The following is a 19,654-nucleotide window of genomic DNA, read 5'->3' on the forward strand; positions in this document are numbered from 1 at the left end:
ATTGGCAAATATTTAAAACAACTGTTTACGGATGTGGGGATTAGAGCCCTCTCAGACCCCCTGACTGGAAGCTTAAATGGTTTAGAAATCATGGAGGGCACTTTGGTAGTATCTGCTAAAACTAAAACTGTGGACATCTTGAGACCCAACATTTCATTTCTCAATCACTCCAGAGAGATCCCACCACAGAGGAACGTGAAATGTGATTTCTGCAGCACTGCTCATGATGGAGGAGAGAAAGGGAAGCAATTAACTGTCCATGAAGCTTACAGAAGATAAAATGTGTTACATTCATGGGAATGAATACAATATAGCTATTAAAGGCAAAAGCTCTATGTATCAATATGAGTATATTGTAAAAATGTAAGGGCCAGCTTGGTGGCTCAAGCCTGTAATCTCAGCACTTTGGGAGGCCGAGGTGGGTGGATCACGAGGTCAAGAGATCGAGACCATCCCGGTCAACATGGTGCAACCCCGTCTCTACTAAAAATACAAAAAATTAGCTGGATATGTTGGCGTGTGCCTGTAATCCCAGCTACTCAGGAGGCTGAGGCAAGAGAATTGCCTGAACCCAGGAGGCGGAGGTTGTGGTTAGCCGAGATCGCGCCATTGCACTCCAGCCTGGGTAATAAGAGCGAAACTCCGTCTCAACAGAAAAAAAAAAAGTAAGACTGAGTGAAAAAACCCTGCAGCTTATAGTAAAATCCCTATAATGTGGTATGACTCATTGAAAACACATCAGGACTATGTGTCACTGTGGAGGGAGACACATAAAACTGTGGAGCCGGTAGGAAATAAGGACTTCAGAGGGCGGCCAAAGGGGATGACAGTTATATTTATACTGTGCTACTTTTAAAAAGGAGAATGTATGCACACTTTACTTGTTTAAAGTATAATTTGAAAAGATTCTAATTTGTTTTCAGCCAATTACACCACCTCTGTGCATTTGGCTGTGCTCAAATGTTTGTGCCCTGGGAGGGAGAACGTTTACTTTGTGTGTGTGTCTGCGAATCAAGCACAGTGATTAGTAAACAGGTTGAAATGGGATATGAAAAAGCAAGGGCCAAACAAATAGGAGCAGAGGGCAAACTATTCACAGTTAACAGCAAAGCCTATAATATACCTAGGAATACATTCAACAAGAAATATACCAGACTTTAACCAGAGAAAACCATAAAACTTTCCTGAAAGACATAAAAGATGACCTGAATTGAGAGTAGAGCAATGTGCCTTGGTAGGAAGACTCTATATTATAAAGATGTCAGTTTTCCTTAAATTTATCCATAAACTCAAGTAACCCCAACAAAATTCCAGTAAGAATTCTGAAACTTAACAAGCTGATTCTAAAATTCATACAATGGGGCCAGGTGCAGCAACTCACACCTGCACAGCTAGCACTTTGGGAGGCTATAGTGGGAGGATCACTTGAGCTCAGGAGTCCAAGACTGGCCTGGGCAACATAGTGAGACCCGCTTCTCTAAAAATATATACAAAAAATTAGCTGGGTGTGACGGCATGCACCTGCAGTCACAGCTACTTGGGAGGCTGAGGCAGGAGGATCACTCGAGCCAGGGAAGTTGAGGCTGTAGTATAGTGGTCTATGATCGTGCCACTGTACTCTAGCCTGTACCCTGCCTCAAAAAATAAAATAAAATGTATATATTGGAACAAATATGCAAGAAAGACTAAGGCAATTTTACAGAAACAATGAAGAGAGGGATATTTGTCTTTCCAGTTAGCAAAGCCCAGGAGCAGACAATAGATGAATAAACCAGAAAGAGCCAACACAGACTTGCATTGGGATTTGCTCTCAAAGGCAGCAATTTTAAATCATGGGGGAAATCACAGATTATCCAATAAACAGTATTGAAAAGGTTGGTTCTTAATTTTGAGATTTATTAACATTAAACACCAATATCACACTAAAAATAACTTTCACATTCTGTAAAGGCTTAAACATGAAAATGACAAAATAATGTAATATATAAATGCAAGAAAGAAAACAAAGTTTTAGGAAAAATATAGAAAAAAATAGTTGTGATCTTGGTGTGTAGAGAGACTTTTTATGATGAAATAACATTCTAAATTTTTATAAAAATAAAAACTTCAGTAATAAAAGATACAATACAGTTAAAAGATAAGGGTCAGAATGGTAGAGAATTATGTATAATGCATAGAATAATTAATATCAAGAAAACATAAAGAATTCCCGTAAATCAGTAAGAAAAAGACAACCCAGCAGAAAGATGGACAAAGAATATCCAAAGATAAGCCCAACAGGAGGAAAGAAAAATGATCAGTAAGCCCACGAGGAGAACTGGTCACTAGTGTGACCAGTCATTCAAGAGATACAAATTAAAGACATAAGAAGAAACCACATTTTCACCTCTCAGATCTGTGAAGTTGAAAATCTGGCAGTGATGTGGAAAAATGAGGATCCACATTTACTTGTGGAGGGAGTTCAAACTGGCACAGCCACTTCAGAAGACAGGTGGGCTTTATCTACTAAAACTTAAACAGCAGACAATCCTAGGACTCAGAGTTCCACTCTCAGTACCTATCCTAGAGAAGCATTTCAGGAGGAGGCATGTACCAAGATGCTCTCTGCAGCACTCCTCATAACAGACAGGAAAAAAAAACTAACTAAAGGTCTATGGATGGGCCTGGCACGGTGACTCATGCCTGTAATCCCATAATTTTGGGAGGCCGAGGCAGGTGGATCACGAGATCAGGAATTTGAGACCATCCCGGCCAACATGGTGAAACCCCATCTCCACTAAAAATATGAAAATTAGCCAGGCGTGGTGGCGCATGCCTGTAAGCCCAGCTACTCTCGAGGCTGAGACAGGAGAATTGCTTAAACTGGGGAGGCAGAGACTGCAGTGAGCCAAGATTGTGCCACTGCACTCCAGCCTGGCGACAGAGCAAGACTCTGTCTCAAAAATAATAATAATAATAATAAAAGGTCTATGGATGTTACAGAAGGGGAAACATGGAACATTCATATGGAGTATGACACAGCTGCTCAAAGGAGCAAACATGGCTGGGTGTGGTGGCTTATGCCTGTAATCTCAGCCCTTTGGGAGGCTGAGGGTGGATCACATGAGGTCAGGAGTTCCAGACTAGCCTGGTCAATATGATGAAACCCCATCTCTACTAAAAACACAAAAATTAGCTGGGCTTGGTGGCACACGCCTGTAATGCCAGCTACTCGAAGGGCTGAGGCAAGAGAATCACTTGAACCCGGGAGCTGGAGGTTACAGTGAGCTGAGATTGTGCCACTGCACTCCAGCTTGGCCAACAGAGTGAGACTCTGTCTTAAGAACAAAAGAAGAATTGGGGGGCAAACAAGAGTTGCTATAGGAACCAACACAGGTGGAGCTCGAAGATATAACTAAGTGAAAAACAGAGGATACAGAGTATAATATCTATGTTGTGGGATAATTTATTCAAAATATCTACATCAATACTATATGTTACTATGGAAGGAAATACATAATTACAGTAGCTACCTCTGTGGAGGGGGCAGGAGCCAGAATCTCAGGTGGCCAAAGGGGACTACAGTTATATTCATATTGTTCCACTTTTAAGGAGAATGTATGCACACTTTACTTGTTTAAAGTATAATTTGAAAAGATTCTAATTTGTTTTCAGCCAATTACGCCACCTCTGTGCATTTGGCTGTGCTCAAATGTTTGTGCCCTGGGAGGGAGAACATTTACTTTGTGTGTGTGTCTGCGAATCAAGCACAGTGATTAGTAAACATGTTGAAATGGGATATGAAAAAGCAAGGGCCAAACAAATAGGAGCAGAGGGCAAACTATTCACAGTTAACAGCAAAGCCTATAATATACCTAGGAATACTTTCAACAAGAAATATACCAGACTTTAACCAGAGAAAACCATAAAACTCACCTGTAACCCCATTAAAATCCCAGCAGAAATTTTCCCAAAACTTGAAAGGCTTATTTTAAAATTCATATGATAGGACTAATATGCAAGAATGGCCAAGGTAATTTTGCAAAAACAACAAAGAGGGTGAGATTTGTCCTGCTAGTTAGCAAAGCATATTATGAAGCTCAAGAGCAAACAAATAGATCAGTGGACCAGAAAGAGCCCTACTGGGATTTAGTATCAGACAAAGGTAGCAATTTTAAATTAGTGGGAAAATGATATAGAATTCTACAAGTGGTAATGGGACAATTACTTATCTATTGTTGGGAGGATCAGGGGGAATTAAAGTTAGATCCTAAGATTCATGCATGCATATGGAATTTTATTTTTTGCATGTGGTAAAAAGGCTTAAATAGCTAGGCTCAGTGGCTCATGCCTGTAATCCCAGTAATTTGGGAGGCTGAGACGGGGAGATCACGAGGTCAAGAGATTGAGACTATCTTGGCCAACATGCTGAAACCCCATCTCTACTAAACATACAAGAATTAGCTGGGCATGGTGCCACACCCCCTGTAGTCCCAGCTACCCGGGAGGCTAAGGCAGGAGAATCACTTGAACCTGGGAGGCAGACATTGCAGTGAGCCGAGATCATGCCACTGTAGTCCAGCCTGGTGACAGAGTGAGATTCCCTCTCAAACACACACACACACACACACACGATAAATGTTAGAGAAGAAATACAGGAAAAATGCATAGGACCTCGATGCAGGAAAGGCTTTCTGAAATACATTGCAAAAAGACATAAAATTCAAATAGATATCAAAATTTTAAATTTCTCAAAAGACATACTACAATTAAATGACAAGAATCACAATGCAGAAAATATTTGCAATATGCATAAAGTATACAAAATACATAAAGAGCGTCTTAAAAAAATCAATAAGGAAAAGAAAACATACCCTAAAAAAAAAAGGGTAAAAGATATGGACAAGTAATGCAGAGAAGGAACTATAAATGGACAGGAAATACACAGACTTCAGCCATCCTGGTAATTCAGAAAAATGCAAACTAAAACAAGATACTATTTTTCTCCCCTCCAGATTGGTTAAAATGTAAAACCTGGAGATGGTCTGGAGAAATGGACATACATACTGCTGGCATGAAATTAAATTAGAAAGGCACTTTGAAGAACATTTTGGCAGTGTTTGTTAGAATTTAAGATGTGTACACTTTATGACCCATCGATTCCGTTTCTAAGTATCGGAGATAGTTAGAACTATCCGATTTATAAGCAGCAACTAAATAAATCATAGCACCATCAGTTCTGGTTGCCAGCAGCCAGCTGAAAGGGGCAGTGGAGCCCGCTGTGGCAGGCGATGTGCAACATGAAGAGAGTCCCGTAGGGCACCCTGAGCTCAGGAGCAGCACCTCCAGTGTGTACACCACCACATCTATGCAAGCAAACAAAAACAACAATAGAACACAGGACATGTTTCAATGTGCAGAGGAAAACATTTTGGATCAACAGCAAATGCCTCACAGCAGCTACTTCTAGAGTGGGGGCCCTGACATCAGGCTGGGGAGGCCAGTGGAGACTTCTTTACCTGAAATGCTCTAATTCTATTTAAAGGAAAATGTATTCATGTATTACTTGTATAATTAAAATTTAATTCAAAAATTCTACTTCATTTTCAGCTAATTAGCTCTGATTTACATGTGTGCTGTGTTTCATTTGTGTGTCCAGGGACAAAGCACATTTGCTGTGTGTGTGTCTGAATGAAACATAGTGATTAGTGAACTGATTAAAATTTGGAAAGCAAAATCAAAAAAAAAAAAAGGAAAGTTTTTCCACTCACAAAAGCAGCAAAACTAATAAGGTACTCAGGAATAAACCTATTAAGAAATGTGAAAAATCTTTATGACAAAAGCCACCAACCTTTACTAAAAGGCATTAAAAACAAAATAACATCAATACAATTCTGATTAAAAGGAGACAGACACCATGTTCACAGACGGGAAAAACTGATGTTCTAAGGATGTTAATTTCTCCTTTAATGCAATTCTTCTCAAACTTCCAACAGATATTTTGTTCATGGAAGCTGATTATAAAATGTACCTGAAAAAGTAAATGTGCAATATGACCAAGACGATTTTTAAAAAGAATAAGGGGCTGGGTGCGGTGGCTTACACCTGTAATCCCAACATTTTGGGAGGCTGAGGTGGGTGGATCACTTGAGGTCAGGAGTTCACCACCAGCCTGGCCAAGATGGTGAAACCTCATCTCTACCAACAACATACAAAAATTAGCCAGGCATGGTGGCATGTGCCTATCGTCCCAGCCACTCAGGAGGCTGAGGCAGGAGAATCACTTGAATCTGGGAGGTGGAGGTTGAAGTGAGCAGAGATTGCATCACTGCACCCCAGCCTGGACGACAGTGAGACTCCGTCTCAGAAAGAAAAAAAAGAATAAAGGCCTTGGTGGAAGGGGTGGAGTGCGTCTCTCAACAGGCCATAAGACACTTTATAAAGCTTTGCTCATTAATATGTACTATTAGCTCAGAAATAGACAAATAGATCAATAGAACTGGAGTCTAGACATAGGAAATTGAGAGAAAAGGTGGTATTGGAACAATAAATGGTGCTTAGCAAACTGGATATCTATTTGGAAAAAGAGCAAATTAGAGCTCTGTGTCACACCATACATGAAAATACATTTCAGATGGGCTAAAGATTTAAACATTTCAAACAACTATAGATGTTTTAGATGCAAACACACAATGTATATACGCTGTGGTGGGGACCTGATTTCATCAGCAGAGTGCAACAGGACACTTTAGCACCTGGTAGGGTTCCAGGCAGACCTCACCTCCCACCTTTGGCAAGGGCCTGCCGAGCATCTCCATCTGGACCTCACAAACTCCTCTTCCTCTTTCTCTCCAGCTCCACCTGGTCCTGGGAAGAGGGACTGCCATACCGGATGGACTGAGGTCTGAAGCCAGCTCCTGCTGCTTGTGCTCTGTGTCAATAAGGCATCTCCTCCTCTGGCTTCCAGTTCCACCTTTATGAGTAGGTGACGAGGTAACGCTCCATTTCTTGTGGGGAAATGTGAAGGTCGTATGAGATGATGAATGTTAGCATAGATAAATGGCATCGAGCTTACAAGGATGAGGGGAGCAGATACCTCTACTTTTTCTTGACCCACCCCCCCCCCCCATAACCCCTGCTACGCAAGACTTAATGTCCAGCTTTCTTTGTGGCACTGTAACTTCTGGATAATTGTCATAGATTCTTTTTGGTCAAAATAAGTTTGAATGTTGACTTCTGACATTTGATTCAAAGGCAGAAAATACTGATTCGGCACCCAAAGAGCTTACTACCTGTTGCTAGGTGCTAAGAAGCACACAAACTAGTAAGACACAATCCCAGCCACAAGACAAGACAAGACTGGTGTTAATTAGCACTACAGTTGGTACACAGTTCAGATAAAAGCTCCCAAAAGAACATGGAGATCAAGTTACTCTCTAAAAGGTACATAATTTTGCCCCATTCAGTCAAATATACATTATCCCCCCAAACTAATTTATCCACCTCCACAGTTGATCCCAGCCCCTTTGGGAGCTCATTTCACGAATTGTCTTCATCCCTAATCACTCAGCTACTGAGGCTGCTTACCCTCAGAATGTTCATCTGCCAGCATTGCTCCCTCCTTTAAGATTAAGATGTAAATGCCCTGGATCTTCCTCCTCCTTTCCTTAATGGACTTCCACCCAAACTGCTCTGGCAGATTCTAAGAGGTCACTTGGGTTGCCAATCAGCAGGGCCACCATGCTGCCCAGTTCCAGAGGCACCACTGGTGCAGGTGTACACTCGAGGAGCTCAGGGATCACCTGGTCCTCCTGACCTCTCTGTACACACCCACTGCTGACCACCTCGTCTTTCTGCTGATACACCTCCTGGCTCTTTCTTTTCAGTGCTCTCAGATGATTCCTCTTCTCTTTTCTAATCTCTGAATGTTGGTGCTCCTTGGGCTTGATTTCATTGTCCTCAGCCATTCTCTGGCCTCAAAATGCCCCAGAAGCCTGTCAACCTCTGAATCCATATTTTCATTTGGGAGCCCCTCTGAGCTCTGGACTGGTCTCCATAATTTCTCACCTTGTGCTCAGGAGCTGTGCCTTCAGCCATTTCTTCCCTATCTCCATTGGGATGTCTCAGCTATTACCACCAGACTTGGGACTACCTTACAGACCTGGCCCCTTTCCAGGGCTCCCAGCTCTCAAAATGGCACTGCCATCTCACCAGTAAGGCAAGCCAGAAGCTCAGGAGTCATCCAGAACACTGTCCTCTTCCAGCCCCTCTTCATTCCATTCAACACCAAGACTAACCAGAATATGCAGATTGTGTCCAAATCCTGTCCACCACCACAAAGCTTCCAAACTTGCCTAAGTCTACCCATGCTGCCTTAATAATTTCTCCACAGAACAGCCAGAGTGTCAGGCAGATTACAGCCACACACCAGGGCAGGTCACATCCCCTGCTTCCCTCGCTCTCAGGAGGCTGGCAGGAGCTCAGCCCTGGTCTCCAAAGCTCTGCATAGCCAGAACTGCTTGCCTGTCTGGTCTCACTTCTCCTTCCTCCCTAGGCCGGCTCTTTGCTCAGAATGCTTTCCAATTTGCTTTGTCCAGTTAACTTTGTTCCCTTCTTCCTATCTTGGTTAGGAGGATCACCTCTTCAGGGAAGCCCCCCAGAGTCAGATGAGAGTAAGTCCCCTTGTGGCACACCCTCCAGTACTCAGTATCTTTCCTTCAGAGTGCCTATCAATGCTGGAAATTGTACATTCATGTAGGTGATTATCTGATTATGTCTTTCTCCCCTACTACCATGCACGAACCAGGAGAGCAGGGATTCTGACTATTTCAATTCATTCACCCAAGTATCCATGGTGCTAGGCACACTGCTGGGCTGGGCACACAATTTTGTTAAAAGAGAATGATGTGGAATGTATCAACTTTAGCATTAAACAATGGATGCTTAACACTTTGGGAGCTGAACCCATACACCTGTTCATCTTTCCTAGCCTCAGCCTCCCAGCCCCTATCCTTCATGTCTCCAAATCTTACTTCTGGACTTCTTAGAGGACTCTTAGTGACAGATCCATGTCCTCTCACATCTCATCATTACTCCAGCTTAGGCCATCATTCCCTCAACATGCTCTTATGAAGGCCATCCAAACTTACTAATCATGGAATCCAAAGGAAAAATTCTCTATATCTTATTGGAATTCTCTGCTGCATTTGACAGTGTTGATTACTTTCTCCTTGAAACGCTTCCCTACCTTGGTTGTCATGGCAACCCACTCTCCTGGTTGTTTGTCGCATCTCTCAGGCCCTTCCTTCTCTTTCTCCTTTTCGCCTGCCCACACCTTGATTGGTTCCTTAAATGTCTCTGTGACTCATGATTCTGCCCTGGGCCCTCTCCCATTTTCTCTCTACACTCTCCCTGGTGATCTCACTTATGCCCAGGGTCCCCATTGCTCTGAGTGGGGACATCCCTGGGCTAGTGCTTCCAGCTGAATATCTTCCTGAGTCCTAGACACCAGGATCCAAGTGTCTGCTGGGCCCCACTTGGCTGTGTCTGAGTCCACTATCTTGTCCCTCAAACTGGCTCACCTTGCTGTGTTGCCCACTCCAGAGTCCCCCTACCATCCACCGAGGACTCCAGTCAAGACACACGGGGCTGGGCACAGTGGCTCATGCCTGTAATCTCAGCACTTTGGGAGGCCAAAGTGGGAGGACTGCTTGAGCCCTGCAGATGGAGACCAGCCTGGACAACATGGTGAGACCCTGTTTCTACAAACAAACCAACAAAAACCCAACAAACAAACAAACCAAACCAAAACACATAGGAATCACCTTTGGCTTGACCTTCTCCTCACTCTCACAGATAATTACTCACTAATTATTTCTGGTTTTTATCTACCACAAGTTCTGATCTATCTCCTCCCCACTGGTCTAGTTCAGGCCTTTCCCTCTCTCACCTGGAAGTCTCCAGCTTCCGAGCTGGCTACTTCTTCTAACGGATATCTGGGAGTTTTGGCTTTTAAGCATGCTTATTCTTCCCTGAAGCCCCTTATTATATTTTAGGAAATTTGTCATCTTATGTGGCTGTGGTGGGACATGAACTGTTCTCTCACATGGAAGCCATGGAGGTCCCTCCTCTAGGTCCTGTCTCTTACCACTCTGGTCCTATCAGGGAGTGGTACAAGGCCCAAGCCTCTCTCTGGACTTTGACTTCTGTCCAGATAGGGAAGAAATAGAATTCTTTGATGTCTAGGCAATACCACCAAATAGAACTGCTATGATTGTGGGGGCCGGGGGGCTGGGGGGGAAGGGGCAGAGCAAAAAAAGAAAATAGAACTGCTACGGCGACCCTGAATGTCACATTCAAGCCTGTGACCCAAGCCTTACCTATTTCATTGCATCCTGGATATTGTCACGAAGTCTTTTTGATACAAAGAAAAATTTCTGAATTCCCATTTTAGACAATGGATTTCAAGCAGAAAATAATTACTCTCCCCCTACCTAGCTAGCTGCCTGTTGCTAGGTGCTGAAAGGTATGAAAAAATGAGAAAGACATGGCCCCAGCCACGAGGCAGATGAAACCACTGCTAATTAGAGCTGGAATCAGTACCCAGAGGGCAGAGAAAAGGTTCCTAAAGAACCTGAAGATTAGGTTACTTGCTAAAATGTACATAATTTACTTTTGTCCCTTTCCACCAACACAGCTAATCCCTTCACCTCTACACTTAATCCCAGCGCTCCTGGGCCCCTCTCACTGCCCGGCCCTGCTCTACCAACTGGGCTTGCACAGCTTCCTCCTTCCCAGGTCTCCTGGAAGAATCAGCTCCTTTCTGGACCCTCTGCCTGCTCCAGCTCCCTCTCCCTCCTTTCTCAGCCAGACCCAGTTCATTCCCCACACACCAAGAGGGACTTCTGCCCCTTGACCAGAAGTCGCTGTAACAAAAGTCCCCAAAGGCCAATCTAGGAGATGCCTGAGCCTCCACTAACCTTTGTGAATATGACCCACCAGTGGCCACTGTCTTTCTGGGAACTCTCCTCCCTGGGCTTCTAGAAACCCAATGTTTTTGGTCTTCTCCTCTGGCGCCTACTTCTCAGTGTCCTCAGCAGGACTCTTCTGTACTCATTCCTAAAATGTCACGAACTCCTTTCTGGCCCTGTCCTTCTTTGAGTGCATCTCTGGTTCATCTATTCCTGTTGAGATGTGCAAACTTCTTTGGTAAGCTCCTAACAGGCACATACACTTTCCTACTTGATGCCAACTATGGTCAAGGTCACTAATGCACATTTTCCTTCCTTGCCCACCCTTGTCCTTTGCTCCTGCCTCTGACTCAGACAGGCAGGAGGACTCTAGGTGACAGCCTTTTGGACTGCCCCATCACATCTATCCTTATGTCATCTCAGTCCAGATCCAGCTCAGAAATTGTCCCGTGGCCCAAACTGTTATTATAGCTGCTTCTCCCCGAGAGGTGGCCATGCTGCCTGCTTTCTTTGCCTTTTCATTTTCCTCTGCCCAATCTGTCACAGGAAACTGCTCTTGATGAGGGTCTCTACATCCAGTGGGCTCTCAGTCCCCATCTAGCTGGACTTTCTCTTGTGTCTGCTGCCAATTCTCTTTTGGAAACACTCCGCATCCCCAGGTTTCCATGCCAACACAGGCTGCAGGTGCTCTATGTCTCTCAGACTTCTTTTTCACCTTTGTGGGCTCGCCTCTCTCTGTCTGCCTCTCAAATGGGGGCAAACTCTTGTTCCTGGACACCCTGTCTTTTCTCAGCTGGCATGTTCTCCTAGAGCCAGTTCACTGAAGCCCATGGCTACAAGCACCATAGTCTCAACCCAAATTTCTTGTCTAAATCTCCTGCTGGGATGCAGACCCTCTATCTAGCTCCTTTCAGGCCACCTCCTCCTGGATGCCCAACTCTGATTCAGCTTGTCCAAAAATGAGCTTAATAATTTTCTCTCAGCCCCCAAACCTGCTCTTTCTCCTGGGTGTTCTTCCTTTCACCCAGTACTCAAGACGAAAGAGGAAAGGTATCCTTTACTCTCTTTCATTAACACCATCAACCTACCAGTTAGCAGATTCTCCCAGTTTCACCTCCTGGATCTGACCACTTCCACCCTCTTGCCCCTACCCTTATCCTTCCTGGACCCCACCTGGACCAAGGGAATCACCTCCTCTCTGGCTCTCATACCTCCAAATTTCTCCAAGCAACTAATCACCCTAAAAAAGAAATCCTACCATGGACCTGCTTGCAGTGAATGCTACAGGGGCTCTTTGTTGTTTAACTGAAGACCCAAGTCTTGAATTAGATGTACGTATTAGCACTATGTGACCTGGTTCTGCTTTCTCCACCCCAACCTCTCATTTCATGCTTCAACAACTCCCAGCTGTCTACGAGTTCATCCATGATGCCGCTCACCTCTGCCTCTGCTTTCTACTTGAATAACTCCTACCCATCCAGTCACCTCTTCTAGGAACCTCCTTGGATATTCCCATAAAATTTCACACCTGTACCACCAACCCTAGCTGCCCCATGCTACCATGTCCCAGGCATAGCTCTGGCCTTCTTCCTATGTATCTGTTTGTCTGTGTGTCTTTCTTACCTCTCTGTCCTCCTGAGGAAAGGGATATTTATCTTTGTGTGTGTGCACACGTGTATTTTTATAGATACAGGGTCTGGCTATGTTGCCCAGGCTGGTCTTGAACTTCTGAGCTCAAGCAACCCTCTTGCCTTGGCCTCCTAAACTTCTGGGACTACAACCGTGAGCCACTGTGCCTGGCCAATATTTTAAAACCTAGCATCATGCCTGACACCTAGTAGACACTCAATAAATGTTGAATCAAGTTACAGGCTACTTACCGTCTCTTAAAACTTCTCTCTTCTTTCCAAGAAGTGTACACAATTCACATTCACCCAGTAGTGTGTAACAGTGCCTATTCCACTGTATCCTCATCAACATTGGGTATTCTTAATTTTTTTCCCCTAATTTGTTAGGGAAAATTTGTATTTTCTTATCGTTTTCATTATTGATCTTTGGTTATTAGTGAAGCTGAACATTTTTTCAACAAGTTTTCCAGTCAATTCCATTTCTTTTCCTATAAACTCAATTCAGGTGACTTACACACACTTACCTGTTTTGCTTTTACTATTAAAGTTTTGGGTGTGTTCTTTTATACTTCAAGAATCTGCAACCCTCTGCTTTTTGGTTGTTTGTGATATTACTCGACTTTGAAAATATTTTGTTTTAGTGTAGTCAAATTGGTTGGCCTTTGCCTTCTTGATATCATTTTGTTGCTTTTTAGCTTAAATGGGCTCTCCCATTCAGTCACTTGTTAAATATTCTTTTCCCCACTGGTTTTTAAAGGGTTCAGTTTTTCTTTTGATCTTTGAAAATAATTTCTGAATTTGGGTGTGTGCTCTGAAGTTGGAACAGACTCTTTCTCTTTGTATTGAATCAACAGTCCATGCCTCAATTTTGGGTAACCCTTCCATTCCTGGCTCTGGCTCTGAGCTTAGCTATGCCTGGCTGATTGTGGCACTTATGGTCACAGCCTTCTCAGAGCACATACCAACAGAGCAGGGAACTGGAACGCTACAGGAAGGTATGATTCCAGGCACAGTGACAGTGAAATACATGGAGGTGTTTAAGGGATGGAGCAGAAAGCCTTTCTGGAAGCCCTGACAGAAGAGTGTGTGGAAAGATGGGTCACCTGCCTTGCCAATGTGAATGGCTAAATCTAGCTGGCAACAATCTGTCCTGGAGGCTTCCAGTTCTGCAAGGAAACATTACTCAGGGGTCACAAGAGACAAAGTGCCCACCCCATTCCTCACCTGCACCAACCTACCTGTATAGACCCTGTCAGCACGTTTCACCATCAGCAGAAAAAGATCATCTCAGCCAGCTCCTGCCAAATTAATCTTCCAGGGGCTGCGGCCATCATCACGATTCCTCCATGCTCCAAGATGAGGACTTGACCCAGAACGCGGGGTCACCGTGCTCCTTGTTCAATTACTGCTCTAGGCACCAGGGTATCTGAGGGTGATGCTAGAGCTGGAAGGGAACTGTGGAATTATCTAATGCAACTACCTCATTTCACAGATGGGGAAACCAAGGCCCAGTGAGGGGAGGTGATTCACAGCCACCCAGCAAGTGAGTGGAAAGCATCCTTGCTGGGAGAACTCAGTGTGAGGACTTTGCTCATCAAATCTTGACCATAAAAATATTTGAACCTGGGTTCTAAAATAATTACATGGTGAACTTGTATATTGTTCAGGAAAGTGGCATATTGTTTAAGTATATTGTTCAAGATAGTGAAGTCAGAGGAGGACAGGCCTATTTGCCAATTCTTTCTAGAAGACCAGAAGTTTGTTCTCGCCTCTAAAAAATAGGGATAATCAAGAATCCAAGTGATAGAAGCAAACTCACCCAACAGACTGAGGGTAAGTCTATACAGGGTCCTCAAACCTCAAGACCCTAAATGGGGAATACCATGAGTATGTGAGACCCCTCCTGCCAAAAATAAATAAATAAAATTAATTAATTAAAAAAAAAAACACCCTTGTAAACTGTGCCCATAGGAGGTGTTGGTTATCTTAGTCCTGACTGCCATGTAGGTATCAATTCTCAATACTCTAGGCAGCCCCACTTAACTGGCCAAGGATGAATCCTGGCCTTCGTCTATCATCTTTTTCTTTTTTTGTTGAGACAGGGTCTTACTCTGTTGCCCAGGCTGGAGTGCAGTGGCATGATCTCGGCTCACTGTAGCTCTGCCTCCCGAGTTTAAGTGATTCTCATGCCTATCACCCGAATAAGTGGGATTACAGGTGCACGCCACCATGCCCAGATAATTTTTTGTATTTTTAGTAAAGAGAGGGGTTTGCCATGTTGTACAGGCTACTCTTGAACTCCTAGCCTCAGGTGATCCACCCGCTTGGCCTCCCAAAGTGCTGGAATTATAAGTGTGAGCCACAGCACCCAGCCACTTCTATCATCAATAGCTTAACAACGGTTATTTTTCCTCTTTGATTTAATTCCCCATTTCAGTTGTTTATTTCACCCCAGCAAATATTTATTGAGCATCTCCCAGTGATGGCTTGAGGACAGATGAGGTCACCTGCTGAGTGCTAAGCCTCCCAGGTTTGGGTGGGTGGGTCGTTGCATGCTTGCTATCCAAGGCTAAGCCCCCACCTGTCCATAGAGTGCCGTCCACTCCAGGCCGCTTTGGACACAGGCCATCATTTATCCCAGTTTGCTGTTGGCCTTTGTCTTCTTGATGTCATTTCATTACTTTTCAGATTATCCTCTACTCAGATATTTTTTCAACATTTTATTCCTTACTTTTCAGATTATCCTCACTCAGATACTTGTTCAACATTTTATTCCTTTCTTCCTCATTTTTAATGGGCTCACATCTCCTATTTTGCTTTTAAAAATAGTCTTTTTCTTCCCTAGTCCCTTCTCCTTCTGAAAAGTGGTGTGTCCCAGACGTCCAGTCCTATCTGAGCACCGGGAGCCTCCCTGGTGCCTTTGCCCCAGCTCCCTAACTGCAGGCAGCCCTCCACCTCCTCATTCTACCTTCCCTCACAACCGCAGGGAAGACAGGGACAGTGGTGAAAGTGAGGCTCTGGAAGATGACCAAATGGGGCACAAATCCCAGCTCTGCCCCCCATCTTGGACAAGTGGCTTCATCTTTTGAAGCTCTTCTGTATAGTGGGCAAAACCATGTCAACTCTAGGATGTTCTCTGAAGGTTTCAGAGAGGTATTGTTGACAAAATGCTCATCAGGGCCTTATCCAGAAAAGCACAGGCCAAATATTAGCTAATCAAAAAAGAACAATCCAAACAGGTCACTTCAACTTATCTGTCTCTTTCCTTTCATAGTTGGAAGAGGTGATCCGTTCTTCTCATCTCCACTTCTTCCTCTCATTCTCTTCTCTTCCCATGGTGATGTGATGTCTGTCTCCATTGCTCTGCTGACCCCAATATGGATGACAAGACCTCCTGACTAGCCCAATTGCCTCTTCTTGGTCATCTTGCTGGTGCTGCTTACCACAAGAGACTTCACATTCCTTCTCAAAACCCCTCCCTCCACACCTTCTCCCTGGGCAATCTCCTGGACTCTCATATGACACAGGCCATCTCTTCCAGGAGGACAGGTGGGCTCATCTGGCTGGGCACCTGCAGAAGCAGAGCAGGAACACCTAGGGGAAGGTGGGAACCAGACTGAAATGCTCTGCTCCATTAACAGAGAGAATGCCATCCTCTAGGCAATAGGGAAGGACAAAGTTAAGCTAAGAGCCACAGAAGATGACCTAAGCTGGTAAAGATGGCCAACGGTGGCCAATTGGTTGATGGGTTGAAAGAGAGAAGATTGGAAGCAGAGAGACATCTGTTCAGCAACATTCAGAGAGATGACTGTTCAGCAAGAGATGGATTAAAAGAATTAAAAGAAGGAGATGGATATGGGAAAGATCAAGGGACTGGAGAGACAGGACTAGAGGTGCAGTGGTGTTGTCACGACCAGGGATCAGGAGGCCCAATCCAATCTTTCTGGTTCTGAACATCACTCATACTGCACGCCCAGACTGTTAGGAGGGCACAGCTGCCAGAGCGATTAGTCACAGTAGCTGTGGTGTGTGCTATGCGCCTGTGGTCCCCAGTTCCTGTCAGTACAAAATGGAACCATATGGCATTCTTAAAAATGGCTCTGAGGGTGGAAATAAGAACTGGATCCTATCTGGCCAGTAAGTAAAAACAAACAAAACCAAAAGCCAACCACCAAAGAGCAGCCCCCAAATGGCCCAGCCCATCTTGAATAGTAGTCTAACCCCCACAGTATTGCAGCTGGGATCTGGGGGTTGGACTGAGGCAGGTTTTTCCTCAGAGTGATCTGAGGGAATAGGACCAAAGGACTTAAATCTCAGTGACATGCTCAGATGGGTGTGTGTGGCAGTGAGGCAGGGCTGCAGCGAGTTCTCAGACTGTGACTCTAAAGAAGACACTCATGATCTAGAAGGGGAGGAGAAGACGGAAATGGAAAACGAGCAACGCAGAGGACCACCTAAGTATGTGGTCAGAGTTCAGGAATCAAAGGCCAACCTGGCCTAACTGTGAACTCTTGGGCAAGTTGGAGAAACCTCTCAGCAGAGCTTCAGTCCACTCCCTGTGAAGCAGTGGTTCACACTCTACACTCCTGTCTGCCAGCCTATGGGGAGGCACTCATAAAAGTGGGAAAGCTGGGGAGTGACATATCCAGGGTAGATAGCGCCATATCCAGGGTTAGGGTGTGAGAAGAGTAGAAAGAAGGAAGCAGAGGGAATTCCCCTCAGCTTACCAGTGACTCAGGAGCCCACCTACATCCAGATCTTACAGGGTATCTACCACCTGGCGGGGCTACTCCTAAACCACATGTGGGCTGTTGCCACAGTGAGGATGCCAGGCCATGTAACCCTTTATAAGGTTCTCACATAACTTTGTCCAAATACTAGTCTGGAGGCTGGAAAATAATCTCTGTTACTTCAGAGTTTCCAAGAGATTTGGGAGGCAAACTGAATTCCTTTCCTTCTAGGAAAGACTAGGTCACCCAATTACTTAGGGACTCTTAGCAACTGAGCCACCTATCCATCTAGCCACCAGGTCAGCCAACCAGCATGTACCATGGCAGGCCTGGTCGGGCAGGTTTCGTGCTTGGTAAAGGAATAAAGACTAAGCCCTTATCTTCAAAGGTTGTGCAGGGCCTTGATGTCCAAGCCAAGGGACTGGGACCATAACAATATGGAATTACTGAAGGGCTTTGTCTATCTTTCCTGCCTCATAGACCCTTCCACGTCTTATTTGGCTCTAAACTGAGATCCTTGACAGTTCTGCACCCAAGAGATTTAAAGTTTATTTTTTTAATGCAAAAGATCTTTTGATTAAACACTTGTCTTAATACCCTTTCAATCACTATCTCTAAGACTAAAATAACAAGGATAAATGTCACTGATGTTTCACAGAAGACAGCTTTGGAAATGTTAAAGACTTCTTGGTCCAGCCCCCTCCTTGACTTATAAATGGGGAAACAGGCCTAGAGAAGAGTAAGAACAAGGCCACGTGGTTCCCTGCCCCCTCCTTGGAGATCACCACTATCAGTGTGGGGCATGAGGCTGGCAGAGGGTTTGGCTTTGAAAGAGGTGTTGAGCTGTCAAAGTACAGGCTCTCCACAAGCTGTCCAGGAAAAGGAGTGAGAAGCCAGAACCACCCAGAGGATTAGTCTTTGGAGAAGGGTCATATCTGACCCTTTGGGATATTTGACAAAGTATTCTCAAACATATGCCTGCTCTGATTCCTCACTGGGAGGAGGCTAGACACACAGGGATTATTCTCCAAGAGAGGGAAATCCATGGAGGATTGCTGGGCAAGCTGGTGGCTAAGTAGGGACTCAAACTGAGGATTTTGGTCTCCTAGAAAAAAAAGCTACACCTTAGTGTTTTCCTTTTTAGGATACTGCCTCTTCAGAGAAAGTAAAAAAATGATTAATGAACTCACATAGATGTACTGAGATATGGTCTCCCAAATAATCTCTCCCTAACTCTACTAATGCCTTAATGACATGGTATTATCTTCCCACAAGAATGACTCAGTGCCCTCCCTCCTGCTGATCTGAGTTCCTCAAGGATGGCATGGTCTTATTCTGCACCAGCTTCTCAGGGCTTGGAAAAGAGCCTGGCAAATGTTCCTCATGTGAATGAATGAGTGGGAGAGCTGGAGGATCAGATCATATCCCTACGGGCTGGAGCTTAGTAAAGGCCAGTGGCAGGGGGCCACAAAACAGAGGAAATAACATTTGTGGAGACTGTGCCTTGAGGCAGATGCTGTGGTGGTGGTAGGTCTCAATTTGATGGGTGAGGTGCAGTCACAAAGGCAGGGCGTAAGGCCTGGGGCTCCCTGAAGCCTTGCACCAAGCTTCTTCAGTCCTTCAAGTCTATCTGGGCCCAAGCTCTGAGGCCTTTTCCATATCCCAAAGGGAGACCCAGGGCTTCTGTCTGAGGCCTTCAGTTGCTGCTTAGCCAGGTTCTCTTCCTTACCTCAAGCCTGCTCTACAATCGAAGTTTTTCTCAACATACTTCTTTCTCTCACTGAAGCCTGGCAGATCAAACTCTGTTCTTCCTGGAACTTTTAGGAAGATACTGGGGAGGGAGGGTTGCTGGGCTGACACTGGCCAAGCCCCCCAAGCAGGAGCATCTTCCATCAAGGAGAGCACTTCTTCAGTCATTCCTCTTTTCAGAAAGGTGGCCCTTTCACACATTTTGGTGGGTTGGTAAGTGAGCTGTGCATTGGCTGCCAGGAGACAGGGTTTGGCTCTGCCCACTGAATGGACACAGGTGAAATCTCTGGCCTCCTTTCCTGCAGCTATTCGACAGGAATTGGCTTTCCTTCTAACATCTCTCACTGCTTCCTCCTCCCCAGCCTGCCCCTTCACCTACCATCCCTTCCTCGTCCACACTCACTCCTTAGGTCTACTTCTCCCCAATCCCAGTGATCTAGAGAAGGCAGTAGCTATGTCTGTGGCCCTGCTCCTTTCACCACTCAAATGCTGTCCTGTTCCTTCCTGACGGAATCCCATCTTAAAGCCTGTTCTGAGTGGGTTACTCCCCAACTCCCATTAGAACCTTGTGATGGTTCCCAGTCAATTGAAAATGAAG

At 44.8% G+C, this 19,654-nt stretch overlaps 1 non-coding gene across 1 annotated transcript; it reads right to left on the reverse strand.

Annotated features, from left to right (window-relative positions):
* Positions 1-3,429: 3,429 nt before the first annotated feature.
* Positions 3,430-14,058, reverse strand: LOC100387103 (BLCAP apoptosis inducing factor). Its single transcript, XR_013535151.1, has 3 exons — positions 13,816-14,058; positions 6,761-6,986; positions 3,430-5,345 (listed from the first exon to the last, which is right to left on the reverse strand). It is a non-coding gene; the product is annotated as a BLCAP apoptosis inducing factor (transcript).
* Between the last annotated feature and the right edge of the window lie 5,596 nt (positions 14,059-19,654).

The sequence above is a fragment of the Callithrix jacchus genome, chromosome 5, assembly GCF_049354715.1.
Source record: "Callithrix jacchus isolate 240 chromosome 5, calJac240_pri, whole genome shotgun sequence".
In the NCBI taxonomy this organism is placed as follows: Eukaryota; Metazoa; Chordata; class Mammalia; order Primates; family Cebidae; genus Callithrix; species Callithrix jacchus.